We start from the raw sequence: 14,996 nt of genomic DNA, 5'->3' as shown, positions 1-14,996 counted from the left end.
TCAAGAATACCAATCACCAAGAAACTAACTTGTATTGTTGTAGAGATGAGAAATACAAAATCCTACTAAGGGACATTTTCTATAGCATGGAAGCCTAAGAGGGAGGCGGGTTGTTGGACCCATTACAAGTTAATAAGTTTATTAATTTTTTTCTTTCAAAGCAGGAATTTTCTATAAAATACATAGACACCAATGTTTCATAAAATAGCTAACAAACAATAACTCAAAGGAAATATGTAGTATGAAAGTTACTTGGGCAAAAGCAGGGGGGGGGGGGGGGCCATAAAAAAAATTGTTGGTTCAACGAACATCCCCCCCCCCCTCCTTAGGCATCCTAGGGTTAACAGCTAATATTCTTAAAATTTTGTATTCATGGGGATCCACAGGCCCAGATGCTTAATAAACGTAAACATTGCATTAGACTACTACGGACGATGTTTGTGTGTGTATTAAGCTAATGTGCATTGACAATTTCAAAATAAACTCAGATCTGCATAGGTAAATGCCTAATTTATCGATTTTTTTCTGAAATTATGAACAATTTAAATAATTAAATCAAACAAACACTCCATTTGATCCTTGTTTATTACAACAAACATTACATGAAGTAAGGTAATCCTGCTGTCCAGTTGTAAGTTGGGACAAAACAAACATTACTTATTACCAGTATGTTCACTTAAAAAGATTTTCAATTTACACACAGAAAATTTGAAACATAAAATTAAGCACAACTGTTCTCCAGGGATTCTTGCATGATCATATTGACAAACGAAAAAACAAAAATACAAGGGAGAATATCTTAAGTAACTTCATCCCAAAGCAAGAAGAGTTCTACATGTGCTGAGTATAGTCTACTTAGGATAGCATCCTCACCCACTGCAGTCCAGTTAATTTAGAAAAAAAAAAAAAAAAATAACTGGCCAAAGTGAGAACTGCAACACATCAAGTAGTAACAAAGAACTGTACTGCAGGAAGTTGGGACATTACAGTCCCCGCCTCAACAGGTGCAGATGGTTCACACTTAGCTCTCTGGTGTGTGAACACATCTGACATGGGCCCCCCAACAACCTCAACTAAAGAGAAGAGGTTCGCTAGGAAGAAGGGTACGATTGATTTAGTTTGGTTTGTTTCTTGACTAGGTTCCCATATTCAACTTTAGGAGATTTGTTGAGTTGGCTTTTTTGCGAGGCGTAATTTATATTTTGAGACTTTTCTTGGGTTGGGGTGCTACCCTAAGAGAGTCAATAGCACAAGAGCTCTCCTCCTGCACACACTCAGCACTGTTACATAAGTTTGTATCTGAAACGTGTTAAAATATAACTTTGATTTTGACAATTTTCTTGTTTTCTGTGGGAGCCCACCACCTCAAACTGGAACACCTGTGGGAAAAAAAAGTTTTATTCCTTACAACCTCAAGAAGTCTTTTTTAATATGTTTGCAAGTTACACAAAATTGTCATAAAAATGAACACTTCACCTCTGGCAGCAATAGAGAATTACTCTTTTGTGTAGTCGGCCATGAGCCCATTTTACAGTGTAAATAAATCTGCCATATATTCACACTCCACATTCACCTTAGTAGCAAATGAGTATTGTAGTGCATGTACAAGCAACAATTACTATGAACCGCTTGATGAATAACAATGTGTGGGGCACTATTTTCTATTTGATACTTCGAGACACACAGTTAATCCAGATACGTTTTGGTGCATTTACTAAAATAGATCTTTAAGAGGTATAGGATTTGCAAATTGTTAAGAGGTATAGGATTTGCAAATTGTTTTATATTCACAATCCTGCACAGGTAGAGGTACACTATAGTGACTGAACATAACCACAAAATGCAAGAACAGTGTTTTATAAACTCCTGACTTTAGTAATATAGGGAGGGGCAAAAGATAAAGAAAAATGACACGTTCCATTCAGTATAGATTCTCACACGATGTCTTAAAAATTGGGCTTTGCTTTGTGAGGTTCTCTATTTTCTAGTGCATCATTCTTCTGTGGCTCATTTTGTTTCCATCTGCTTACAAATTCCAGATGTTCAATACTGCACGTTTATATAAAATCACGTATATTCTTTACATATAGCCAGCAATTCTCATACTGAGCACAAAACTTGGGACACACAATCTATTGGACTCACCCTCTATACAAGGAACACTTTATCAGCTATATGAACCAACAAACATTTATCATATAAATAACACTAGGGGTAAAAGAAAACAATTCGGGAACATAAGCAGGCTTCTGAAGGTTTCCGTACAGTGTAAAGGTAACTTCGTGATTTTGTTACTCAAACAACATGCACAACATTCATTAACTGCAGCCACTAACTTGCCAGAAAATCACAACATTTTTCACCATGTTTCACAGCAGATCACACTGTAGTTCCACCCTTAAATCATCATAGACACATCAAAATGACATCTAAGTAAGTGCCCATGTGTTGAAAAGCAATTGGAATTGCTCAACAGAATAAACACCACTGGATCTGATAGAACCCCAGTTCAATTCTACACAAGAGTTTGTGAAAGAATTCACCTCACTTCCAGCAGCAGTGTAACATAGGCCTCTTGAGGAACAAAGTATTCCAAATGATTGGGGGGAGGGGGGGACATCACCATTTTCAAGAAGAGTCACCAAGAAGATGCTCAAAACCAATAGCCCTACACCTCTGATGTCATTCTGTTGTGGAATTTTGCAACATGTTTTAGACCGAAAATCTCTGTAGGAATCAACATGGGTCCCGAAAAATCCTGTGAAACCCAGCTCAATCTCAGAAAGCAGTAGCCACAGGCACCCAGGTAGATGCGGTGTTCCTAGACTTTATGGAGTACCATACTGAATATGTGACTGGATTGTAGTTTTGCTAGCAAACAGAACACAGCATATCATTGTGAACTGAAAATTCTTCAAACGCAAAAGTAACTTCGGGCATGCCCCAGCAGAGTGGTACTGGAAGATTGAATGATAACTTTTCAGAACGTGTGAAAATGATCTGGTAGGAAAAGAGAGAGAAGGAAACATAGTAAGTGAATATGGATTGGGGGAAAGAAATGAGAGGAAGCCGTTTGGCAGAATTTTGCACAGGAGCATAACCTAATCATAACTAACACTTGGTTCAAGAATCATAAAAGAAGGTTGTACACATGAAAGAATCCCGGAAATACTAGAAGGTATCAGATACATTATATAATGGTAAGACAGAGATTTTGGAACCAGGTTTTAAATTGTAAGACATTTCCAGGGGCAGATTTGGACTCTGACCACAATCTATTGGTTATGAGCTGTAGATTAAAACTGAAGAAACTGCAAAAAAAGTGGGAATTTAAGGAGATGGGATCTGGACAAACTGATTAAACCAGAGGTTGTACAGAGTTTCAGGGAGAGCATGAGGGAACAATTGTCACAAATGGGGGAAAGAAATACAGTACAAGAAGAATGGATAGCTCTGAGGGATGAAGTAGTGAAGGCAGCAGAGGATCAAGTAGGTAAAAAGACGAGGGCTAGTATAAATCCTTGGGTAACAGAAGAAATATTGAATTTAATTGATGAAAGGAGAAAATATAAAAATGCACTAAAAGAAGCAGGCAAGAAGGAATACAAACGTCTCTAAAATGAGATCGACAGGAAGTGCAAAATGGCTAAGCAAGGATGGCTAGATGACAAATTTAAGGATGTAGAGGCTTACCTCACTAGGGGTAAGATAGATACTGCCTACAGGAAAATTAAAGAGACCTTTGGAGAAAAAGAGAGCCACTTGTATGAATATCAAGAGCTCAGATGAGGCTTATCTCACTAGGGGTAAGATAGATACTGCCTACAGGAAAATTAGAGAGACCTTTGGAGAAAAGAGAACCACTTGTATGAATATCAAGAGCTCAGATGGAAACCCAGTTCTAAGCAAAGAAGGGAAAGCAGAAAGGTGGAAGGAGTATATAGAGGGTCTATACAAGGGTGACGTACTCGAGGACAATATTCTGGAAATGGAAGAGAAATTTGTTAACATAGAGCACAGATAGTGTCAGGAAATCGTTTCTGAAAGTATTTGTATGGAGTGCAGACATGTATGTAAGTGAAACATGGACGATAAATAGTTTGGACGAGAGAATAGAAGCTTTCGACATGTGGTGCTACAGAAGAATGCTGATACAGAAGAATGGAATGCTGATACAGAAGAATGCTGAAGATTAGATGGGTAGATCATATAACTAATGAGGAGGTATTGAATAGGATTGGGGAGAAGAGAAGTTTGTGGCACAACTTGACTAGAAGAAGGGACCGGTTGGTAGGTCATGTTCTGAGGCAACAAGGATCACAAATTTAGCATTGGAGGGCAGCGTCGAGGGTAAAAATCGTAGAGGGAGACCAAGAGATGAATACACTAAGCAGATTCAGAAGGATGTAGGTTGCAGTAAGTACTGGGAGATGGAAGTTTGCACAGGATAGAGCAGCATGCAGAGCTGCATCAAACCAGTCTCAGCTGAAGACCACAACAACAACAACAACAAGATAACATAGGAATTCTGTGAGATGTTTTGCAACTGGTGCTGTTGTATACACAGAAGCGAAATGCAAGAATACTAACAGAGAATCGCTGGGGAGTGTGGCAAGTGACCCCCAACACAAACATATGTTAATGTACTATGATTGCATCGACAGAAGACCCTTTAGTGGAAGATCACATGATTGCAGAACAATCGCTGGAAGCATTTATGATCATAAAGTATCCAATGGCATGCGTATGGAATAATCCTAAGTGGAATTACCACAATAATGGCGAGTATGGTAACTGCCAGGCAGATTCACTGGAAGTATCCTCAGGAAATTTAGTCCATCAACATAGGAAGCAGCTTACGCAACAGTCGTTTGACCAATACTTGAATATTGCTAACAGTGTGGAATCCGCACCAGACAGGACAGTTACAGGAAATAGAGAAGATCTAAAGAAGAGCAGCACATTTTGTTACAGGTTCATTCAGTAAGAGCAAGATCATCATGCAGATGCTTAGCCAATTTCACTGGCAGATGCTGCTAGAGGCATTCAACATTATGTTATGGCATACTGTCATAAGGTTCCTGGCATACTGTAATTAAGTTCCAATACCATGTATTCCTCGCCGAGTCAACCAATACATTGCTTCCTCCTATGAATATCTCTTGAAAAGACCACGAATATAAAATTAGGGAGATTAAAGCCTATACTGATGCTTACCAACAACCCTTCTTCCCACCAACATATACACAACTGGACGAGTGACACTTGTACAAAAAGTAACCTCTGCCACACACCGTTTCAAGGTGGCTCGCAGATGGATTGATTGATTGATTGAAGAGGGTATGGGACAAAACGGTTAGGTCATCACTCCCGCAATTCAAAGTTACTTGCACCACAGAACACTGTTGGACCATGCAGGATGACTTGAGCACCTACATAGTTAAGAGGTATTAATAGCTATTGTCTATTGCTTTATAGACTACAAGGCACGTATGCCTTGTCCTCCTGTAGTATCACGGCATCTTCCGTGTGAACGGTCCAATGCTGTTGTTCGCACAGCTGCACGAAGACCGACGTCTTCTTCCCAGATTCATTACTTATACAGACTGAAGTGGGTGGATCCAGTCAGTAGGGTCAAACTATAAAGCAAAGAAGTTAGAACACACAGTAGAAGGCATAAAAGGGTACATCAATTCTAAAAACTGAGGGGTGGGGGGAGAAAGAGTGCTTTTTGCATGGGGCAGTGGTCATGGGTCCCAGACCTAGGAAACACAGGCCCCAAACACATCCATCCTGCCCTGCTCCAGGAGCAAAGCAAAATTTTATAACTGAAAATAAAAACCACATTCACGTAGAAAACTGAGGACTAGTTTAACCATCCACGACTTGTCTGCTGAAAGACAAGGAATCTGGAGGGCTGTACTTAGTACAAAGGGAAAAAGGAAGAGGACCTCTCACACACACACACACACACACACACACACACACACACACACACACACACACAAAAACACAAACGAGTGCCAAACTGCAGTAGTTTCCCGACTATGTAGAGCCTTTTAAGAGCAGTAGTGCACCAGATTCATTCTACTGTTGGGCAAAAAGAGACTTGACTACAATCTGCTTATCTGCACCTGGCATCATGGAAGGGATTGGGGGTAAGTATCGCCACACTGAACGGTCAGCAGTTCACTCCCCAGGATGCCCACATGACTTGGGACCCAGAGGAAGGCAATAGAGCACACGGCGCAGCCATGGGTAGAGAGAGTTCATGGATAGCAGAGACCAAAAGATGGTGGGAGTAGCATCAGTCTACAACCTGTAAGCTAGTCATTGAGTTGGTACATATTAAAACACTGTGCGGGGGAGGGAGTGGAGGCCCGAGAAACTGACGACCCTGTTTATGCTAACTGCTCTGCTCTGTGAACACACTACAATATGATCCTGGCAGTAAATGATGTTCCACACCAGGACACGTAGAAGTGTATCCTGAATTATCTATCGTTTTAGAGCCACCGGTGTAGAAGATTGATGTTGCATCTATGTACCGTTACCCTGAACTTCTCGAGCAGCATGTAAGCCATATCACATCTTTCTTAATGACTTACTTGTCATCTACAATGTCACACAAAGAAAAGGAGTTTGGTGGAACACGCATCATGTGCCAAACATCCGCCCTGGTACCACCCACTCCAAACAGGGCTCACCTAGTGGCAGCACCAGCTTCCTGGCGAGGCGAGGGCTATGGTGGGGAAGGGGGGGGGGGGGCAGGGAGGGAGGACGGTGACAGGAACCCACACCAAAGATGCTAGGAAGGGAGTTCTTCCCCATCTGGCTCACACTACGGACTCCAATTTACAGATAGAGGTCAAACCCCCACAAGCAGACCAGAAATCGCACAACAAAGCGAAGTCAGGAGGATAGCCAGACGAACATAAGAACACCAGGAGACACAAAAGGAAGAGGCAAAGAGAATGGAGTAGGAGCAGCGAAGGAGATGGAAGAGGAAGGTAAACCAGCCCAGAAAAGAAAGGAAGGCTGCAGTGGCTCAGGGAACCATGCGCACCATCCCTGTACCTACAAGAGAGCTGTGGGCTCACTTGGGGAGAGGGTGGCTTGAGGAGTATAAATATAGATGTCCGTGTAGAACGTACACAGTATTCACAACGAAAACCACCTCTCAGGTGAGTGCCCCCTCTCACTCAAATTCGTAGAAATCAGAGACATAAATTGACAGGCTTGCTGCTAAAGCCACATAAGTCCATTTCTGGTCAAAAATGAGATGTTTCGGCATGTGATATAACATCAGAACGTGCATCTTTTGGTGCAAGAGCCAGACTTCTGTGGACTGATCTGAATGAGATATGCATGGTTACGTTTGGTGGAAGAAACACATTAGTCCTGGACTTGCCTGGTTCTTGCACCGGTAGTTAGCAGCACTAGTGTGGCAGGCTGTTTTGTTGTTTACATGGCTGCATGTGAAGTTGTTCAGATCGTGCATTTATCTGTACTGTATATTGTGTTTAAGGCATGTCTTCCGACGATTCACGCAGCGATAGTGAATATGAACACGTGACAACGAAAATGAAAGGTGATTCTAGTAAATGGAACAGAAACAGAGACAAACTGAAAAGGCTATGTGGAGAGTCATATGTAACATACAATGGCGAGGTTATTCCAGCTCGTGAAACTGGGCCTGCACGCAACTGCAAAAGAAAATGTTTCGAAGTACATTTGCGAAAGAGTGAAGTATTCTATGAACAACTAGGGAAGAAAGTAAAAGGGCCAGGGAAAATAAAGCTGTTGCATGTTTAGCATCTGATTGCCACCAAAATTTGCCTCTTCCAGTACTTCCTTCAACAGATGTATTTTATCTGAGACAACTGTGGATGCACAACTTTAATATACACTGTTGCAGCAGTGGAAAGGCTCACATGTTCATGTGCACAGAATGTGATGGCAAAAGGGATTCTGATGAAGTTATTTCCTGCTTAGATTGGTACCTTAAACATGTCATTCCCCCTGATACAACTGAAATTGTATTATTTTCAGATAACTGTGCTGCCCAAAACAAAAACATCCCATGTCTAAGCCATGTCTCCGCAGTATCATTTCTTTCAGGAGTGCTAGTTCTGCAAGGTTCGCAGGAGAGCTTCTGTAAGGTTTGGAAGGTAGGAGACGAGATACTGGCAGAAGTAAAGCTGTGAGTACCGGGCGTGAGTCGTGCTTCGGTAGCTCAGTTGGTAGAGCACTTGCCCGCGAAAGGCAAAGGTCCCGAGTTCAAGTCTCGGTCGGGCACACAGTTGTAATCTGCCAGGAAGTTTCAAGAATTTAGATGTTTTTTCTAAAAAGTGAATGCCACTCTTCGGGAAGGTGCAATCTAGTTCCTGTGAAACAAAACATGTTCAAAAGTTACAAAGACCACTATAAACAGTTCTTTAAAACAAATATGAAAGCAAAACACAATGAGCTTTTCAAAATTTCACAGTATAAAATATTGTAGTACAGCTATGCTCACAAATACATACTTAAAGCCGCCGGAATCAACAGATGACTGTTATGTCAGAGTTTGCACCACTAAAGAAGGCAATGAAAGGTGACATTACCTTCCCAGAGGAATCGTTGTATGGTGGTCCTATACCTCTTAAAAGGCACAAATATGATGTCATGAAATTGGTTAGAAAGTATATTCCTACTGCACATATGGGTTTCTATGAAAAACTCTGCAGGAAATGATGATGGTGAACACAGCCCAAATGAAATAGAGTAAGAATATTTTAAAATGACCATGAAGTAAATCAAGTAGGTCAACAAAATGTTCTGAGACTGTAGATTTTATATTTAGTTAATGATAATATCCTTAAAAAATTTACATCAGGACAGAATAGTTTACGTTATAAGGCATGCAAAACTATGTATAATTTCTCCGACAAAAGATATTGTAAAATGCCTGGTAATCAATAAAAAGTAAATTATGATTCATTAATTGTTATTTTGTTTTCATGTTATTTATGTCCGATTTTGCATGCAGTATTTCAGATTATGAAGTCTTTGGTGCAAAAACCACGAAGTCCAAATATTTATAATTGCAATTTGATTGATTAATGTGTATTTTTAATTTCAAAATTTTATACATTGCATATAAAATACAGAGCTATAAGCAAGTAATGTTGTCTTATATAATTTCTCAAAAATACACACCTTCTGTAGATGTCAAACTTCGCTTTTCAGTTTTCTCAGAATATGTATTTTGTGATTTGCCTGGTTTTTGCAGCAAACGCTTCAACTACGAATGAATGAAGCTAAACAATGTTTCCCCCAAGACTCCAAAATGCCAGATTTAAATGCAATTTAACTGTTGCCTACAACAGAGTAAACATTTTGAGGCCTGTTGCCACCTACTCCTTCACAGCATAACTCACATGTACAAAATACTTTTTTGAGAAGTAAGCTGAATTTACAAATACTGGTACAGGATGATTTGGGCAGTTTGGCTGCAGTTGTCAGTGGCAGTTCAGGCCCAATGTCTACCGGACCCTTGCACAGTCATAGTTCAAAACACTCCCCACCTAGAAATGCCACAGGATTCATAGTAAATGGCTCAGTAAACTCTCAATGAAGTTATCGCCTTCCAACTTCGCCTAAACCTCAAGCTACACAACAGATCAGACTGCCATCTCAACCAAGACAAATCTACCCTTCGCAGCAGACAGCAAGCAACGTGGAAAGTGAAATGTACAGCTGCAGTCAAAGGAACCCACATATAGGCAAACAATGAGCCATGAAAACTACAGAGATACAGTAGAAAACTTAAAACATGGACGTAACAACAAAGGAAGTCACCAGACCACAGTGACAGATAAGCAACCTAATGTTCTTGAACCCAGTATCCGATGAGGAAATAACCAATATTATAAACAAGCTAAGAAAAAGTCTACTGGACACGATGAAATGTCACACACCACTATTGGATACTGTGAACTGCTCATTAATTGAAAGGTAGTATCTGTGTACAAAAAAACAGAAAGAATGATGATCCTAGCAAATGCAGACCAGAATCTGTAGTATCAGGTTTTTCAAAAATAATAGAAATGCTCATGCTCAAAAGACTGAAAGCTCAACACGAATACCAGAATGGGAAATAAAAGGTATAGCAACGTCATAATCAACAGAATTTATTGTACAGGTCTAGGAAAATCAAATGGAGTTTTCTTTGCCCTACCCAAGGAATCTGACACAACCAATCAGTCCTACTATTAAAAAATTATATATAACTGGTATTCACAGGCATGCAACAACCTGGATAACATCAGATCTCTGTGACAGGAGGCAATATGTAACTGAGCATAATATACAGATCATAAGTTCCAAACATGAAATGTGGTGCACCTCAAGTTTCTGTAATGGGACCTTTCCTCTTCAATTAGTATGTAGATAATTTTTTGATTGGACTGGACTGGGTGAAGCAGCTTCAGTTAGGTGGTCATGTATAAAACTAGACAAGGATCTAATTTGGAAACAGCAGATAAATAATCGTTCGAACACACTAAGCTCTGTGACATTTGTGGTACATAACTGGCTCAGTATGCACTTCAAGATCTATTTTTAATGGAGTTTCTGAACCTTACATGCAATATGGAATCACTGTATGGAGGGACTCTACTGTCACAGGAACAAAATGAAATAAAGAAGGAACTCATCAGAATTATACTGAGAAAGAAGCAAAAAGAATTGTATGTGACTGTAGGCTTTCCCGGCGTTCAAACTATTGATGAAGGTTTCTCGGGTCCCCACCTGGCTGGAGACCCGAGAAACCTTCATCAAAAAGAATAGTTTCAAACATCTTAAAATTTTTGAAATTTCCACCATTCTATATATGCTAGACAATTGTGACTGCCAATGTGAAAACCTGCAGAACTGGAGACCAGACTGTTCATCCACATTTACAAAAGAAATACAGACTACAGATTTCGAAAAAAGGGCCTATACACTACGGTATCGAGATAATACCAGCATTGTCATGAAATTACAGAACCTCAGGACTGAGATGATGTTCCTGGGAAAAAGTTAGTCTAGCGGTAACTTCCAATACCAATAAGAACACCATCACCATATCTGCAAGCCAAACTAGCTAAAAGAAACATTTCAGGAGCTGACAACAAGCCACTGAATAAAAAGCACAAAATTGAGAAAGAAAATCCAAGTTTGGTGATATAAGACTATACATTACAGTATAAATACTTACTGGGAGAAAACAGTTGTGCGTTCTCAGTTACCAAGATAATGTACATGTACAAGGGTGAAATTTGCAGCAGCCCAAGGAAGTGTGGTACACTTCCTTTTCCGATTCCTTTTCCTGCAAGACTTGCGGAAGAAGCCTTCATTTCTGCATTATGACATACTGATAGATGAGCTTAATTTCTGGAAAACACATTCAGTCACAGTGTATGAGAAAACAATTTTAATGGAAAAAAACTTCAGTGCAGAAGAAAACTAGTATATAGAATTTGAGGTGTTGCATATTCTCACCTGATGTCTGATGATGGTGATAATAAATATTGGACTTCATGTTGAAAATGTGACACATCCACAGGCTGATGGGGAGTGTGCAAGCAATGATGTGAAGATGTTACCAGTACGCCATTTTACTTCATGTAATGCTAGAATAAGAAATAATTATATACAACTAAAACTGTCACAGCATGTATTTAATAGTCACAGATTTCACAGGTGTACTACTGAGTGCCACATAGAAGTCATCACAAAATTGACAGTCAATTTGCAATAAAACAAAAACTTTATAACCGTAACTTGAATATTACTACTCTTTATCTCTTAGTCCAAATGTCTACCTCGGAAATATGGAAGCGTCCGATCCCGCCCGTCTGCTTTGAGCCACGACGTCACAAATATGGCGGAAACAAAAACAAACACACACACTTTCCACAAGAAGCCTAATGACACTAACGGGACAAGCGCGGGAAATGGTGTGTTTTGGGTGGGGGGCAAACGAAATATAAACAAATTTAGGCGCCTTGCGTAGCTACAACGTGTAAGTGAAGACAGCCATGCATGAATACCCACCCACCTCCCCAGGGGGGAGAAGATAAAGATGCTTCAGTAGCTGATTAGTGTTTTTTGTCTTTTTTAAAAAAAAAAAATCTCACGGGATAGAACGAACAGATCAGAAAAGTAAATAAAATAAGATAAAACAGAACTGGAGACAGCCACACTCAAACCAAACTCCGCACCGTCATGACGTCACACACAACACCCTTACGTCACGGGTCAAAGCTGACGCGTGGGATCGGACGCTTCTGTCGACCTGTCTACACCTGTAAAAAAAGTGCCCAAGTAAAGGAAAGAACACCAGTCTCTCACTTTCCAGATAGCAGCTGCCAAGTGAAGAATTTAATAATTTAAAATTATCAAATTTGTCAAGATACCTCACTTCTGATGTTGTATTGTACACAGTGATCTCAAGTTGGCATAAATTGAACTATTATATGTCCTGGGACCCTTACTGTTTCGGCCATATACTGATGCCAAACATGAAGCTTACTTTAAGGTATACTACACTGTTTGCAGATGACACACATCCAGGTAATAGACACAAGACAAAGCTGACCACGATTGAAATAATAAACCACTTGTGCCATCACTGAGTGAATGGTTCAGTAAGAAAAATATCACTACTGTGGAAAAAAAAAAAACCTACACGAGTTTCAGCCTCTCATATCAAGAACGAGAACTCTTCGACTTGCTCCTAAACAACCAAAAGCTCACCAGTGCAAGTTCCCTTGGTTTCTTGGTATGTGGCTTGAAGAAAATCTTAAATGGAACACTCATGTCAGTTACATCTAAACAAGCTGTCAACTGTGTGTTTATACTCTATGGGCATTCAGGAAATCTGTCACCAATTAGTCCCTAGACAAGTATATTCTTCTTACGTTCATATCATACTACAATAGGGGGATCCCGGTGGAACTCGCCCTGCAGCAAAGGGATCTTCAAATTGCAATTTAAAAGGCAATATGTATAACACGCAATCTGAGATATGATGAATCATGCAGGCAACCTTTCCAGAAACTTGGTATTATGGCACCACCATCTGTTTAAACTTCCAAAAGAAAGACAGACCGGTAATATTCAATGAACACATTCGTAGCTATTAAACAAGACAGCAGTGGGCCCTACATATGATTCAGTCCAGAACAAGTTACCAAAAAACTGTCTTCCATGTCAGGATTAGGCCTGATTATGGTGCACATTTCCTAAGAATGAACAAGTGAAAGTACAATGTCTCCTGCTTTCTTATAATATTGAACCAACTTTCATGAAACATTGTTACAATGTGACTGTAAAAATTACTTGTAAAAATGTATGCTGACTTGTCCAATACATGTCCAAACTGCACAATATTATGATTACATGGATCAATATAATACAATATTAAATGTTCCAACTGATCTTAATAAGCCACACTAAAAATCCAAAAACTAACAGTCACAGCAAGCAATAGGTGATTTCTAATTATAAAAGGCAACAGATTATACCCTTTTATGTATAGTGAAATAATACTGTAAAGGGGTGCCAGATGTCACTTAGAAACCCTTCAGCCCCAACCCGCCAAAGCTTGTTCGCTAGGGGAATTCCTCCAATATGAATTTATTATATTATACATATTTAAGCGTTAAATACTCTATCGACAAGAACAAAAATTTGTATTGTTGCTCAAATTTAATCTTATTCACTCAAGAACTATCCACAAGCACCAACACTGAATCAATCTTCCCGCGCAATTAATACACAACGGTTACCCGCACGCAAAGACAGATACAAGTCTAGCACTACAATTAACGCCTTCGTAAGCTAGAATTATGCTTAAACATGTCGGCATCTAATCATACATGTTCTTCAAACGGAATTGTTTTTCATGCTTTGGAATGTATCTTGACATACAGTCACACCATACAAACACAATATACTGGAAAGGTCTACGCACATATCAAAATAACTGCGCACGGCAAGTTATTCACTAACAAACTGGTGTAGTTTAAAAGAAAAAATAAACGGTTTGCTTCCTGCACGGTAAAATACCACATCATCTTTGGCTCCTGCACGTGTATCGCCTTGTAAAGCATTTTTAGTGATGTCAATTCAGTGAAACTCTTAATACAGTACTACATTTCGCAAACACAGTGATCACAAGGAAAACTAAGCTTTCAACCAGTTCGCCACATGAGACGAAACTGTTCGAAACTTCTGTGTGTGCGCAAGTTAGAAAGAAACTTAACGTGCAACAAGCAAAACTGCGTTTCTCTTAACAGCTCGTGTGAAAACAACATCCACAAGAACTTGTTACCAACTTACTTTGCTGTGGCTTCCTGCCCTCCATGCTGCGCTCTCCACGTTACTTCGACTCCATCCTCCACAGGAAAGCGGCGTGTGCGTCTTTGTCTCGGCTTATATAGCACTTTGCGCGTCACAGTAGGAAAGTGGGGGAACTACCAACCTCGTGACAGTGCACCGTACTTGTAGAAGTGTTGGGGGTTTCTAGTGTTTGAAATAACACAAAATGATTTCCCTTTATACTCATATTTATAGACGAGTGGCAGTCTTGTATTACTTTGCTAAATAAAAAATAGGTACGGTACCGGGCGGAACAGAAGGCACGATGCAACAATACACATTTGCGCATCATTGGACGATGTGGGCATTTTGTGAAACGACACGCCAGTATCTCTTGATTTTTCATTGTCTTTCGCAGTGAATTCGGTTTTTCTTGCATTTTGAATTCGTTATTTTTGACTGAAAATGTGATCAAACGTCAAAATGTTTCAGTTATTTGAAAATTATCAAGCGGTTATGGTTTCCTGCGACGTGACAAGTTCTGAGAATAAACGTCATATTTAAAAACAAAGTCACACTCGAAGCAAAAAAAAAAAAGCAAAAAAAGCTTCCGGTAGACTGATAACTTCATTTCACTGGATTCG

General features: G+C 39.8%; 1 long non-coding RNA gene across 1 annotated transcript; it reads right to left on the bottom strand.

Moving 5' to 3' along the window:
- Positions 1 to 567: 567 nt before the first annotated feature.
- LOC124592358 lies at positions 568 to 14,528 on the bottom strand. The gene is made up of 4 exons (XR_006977412.1): positions 14,374 to 14,528; positions 11,530 to 11,660; positions 11,246 to 11,421; positions 568 to 1,379 (listed from the first exon to the last, which is right to left on the bottom strand). It is a non-coding gene; the product is annotated as an uncharacterized LOC124592358 (long non-coding RNA).
- Positions 14,529 to 14,996: the final 468 nt, after the last annotated feature.

Source organism: Schistocerca americana, chromosome 2, assembly GCF_021461395.2.
Source record: "Schistocerca americana isolate TAMUIC-IGC-003095 chromosome 2, iqSchAmer2.1, whole genome shotgun sequence".
Lineage (NCBI taxonomy): Eukaryota > Metazoa > Arthropoda > Insecta > Orthoptera > Acrididae > Schistocerca > Schistocerca americana.
The sequence above is the reverse complement of the archived record's forward strand: the minus strand, read 5'-3'. Positions and strand labels throughout refer to the sequence as shown.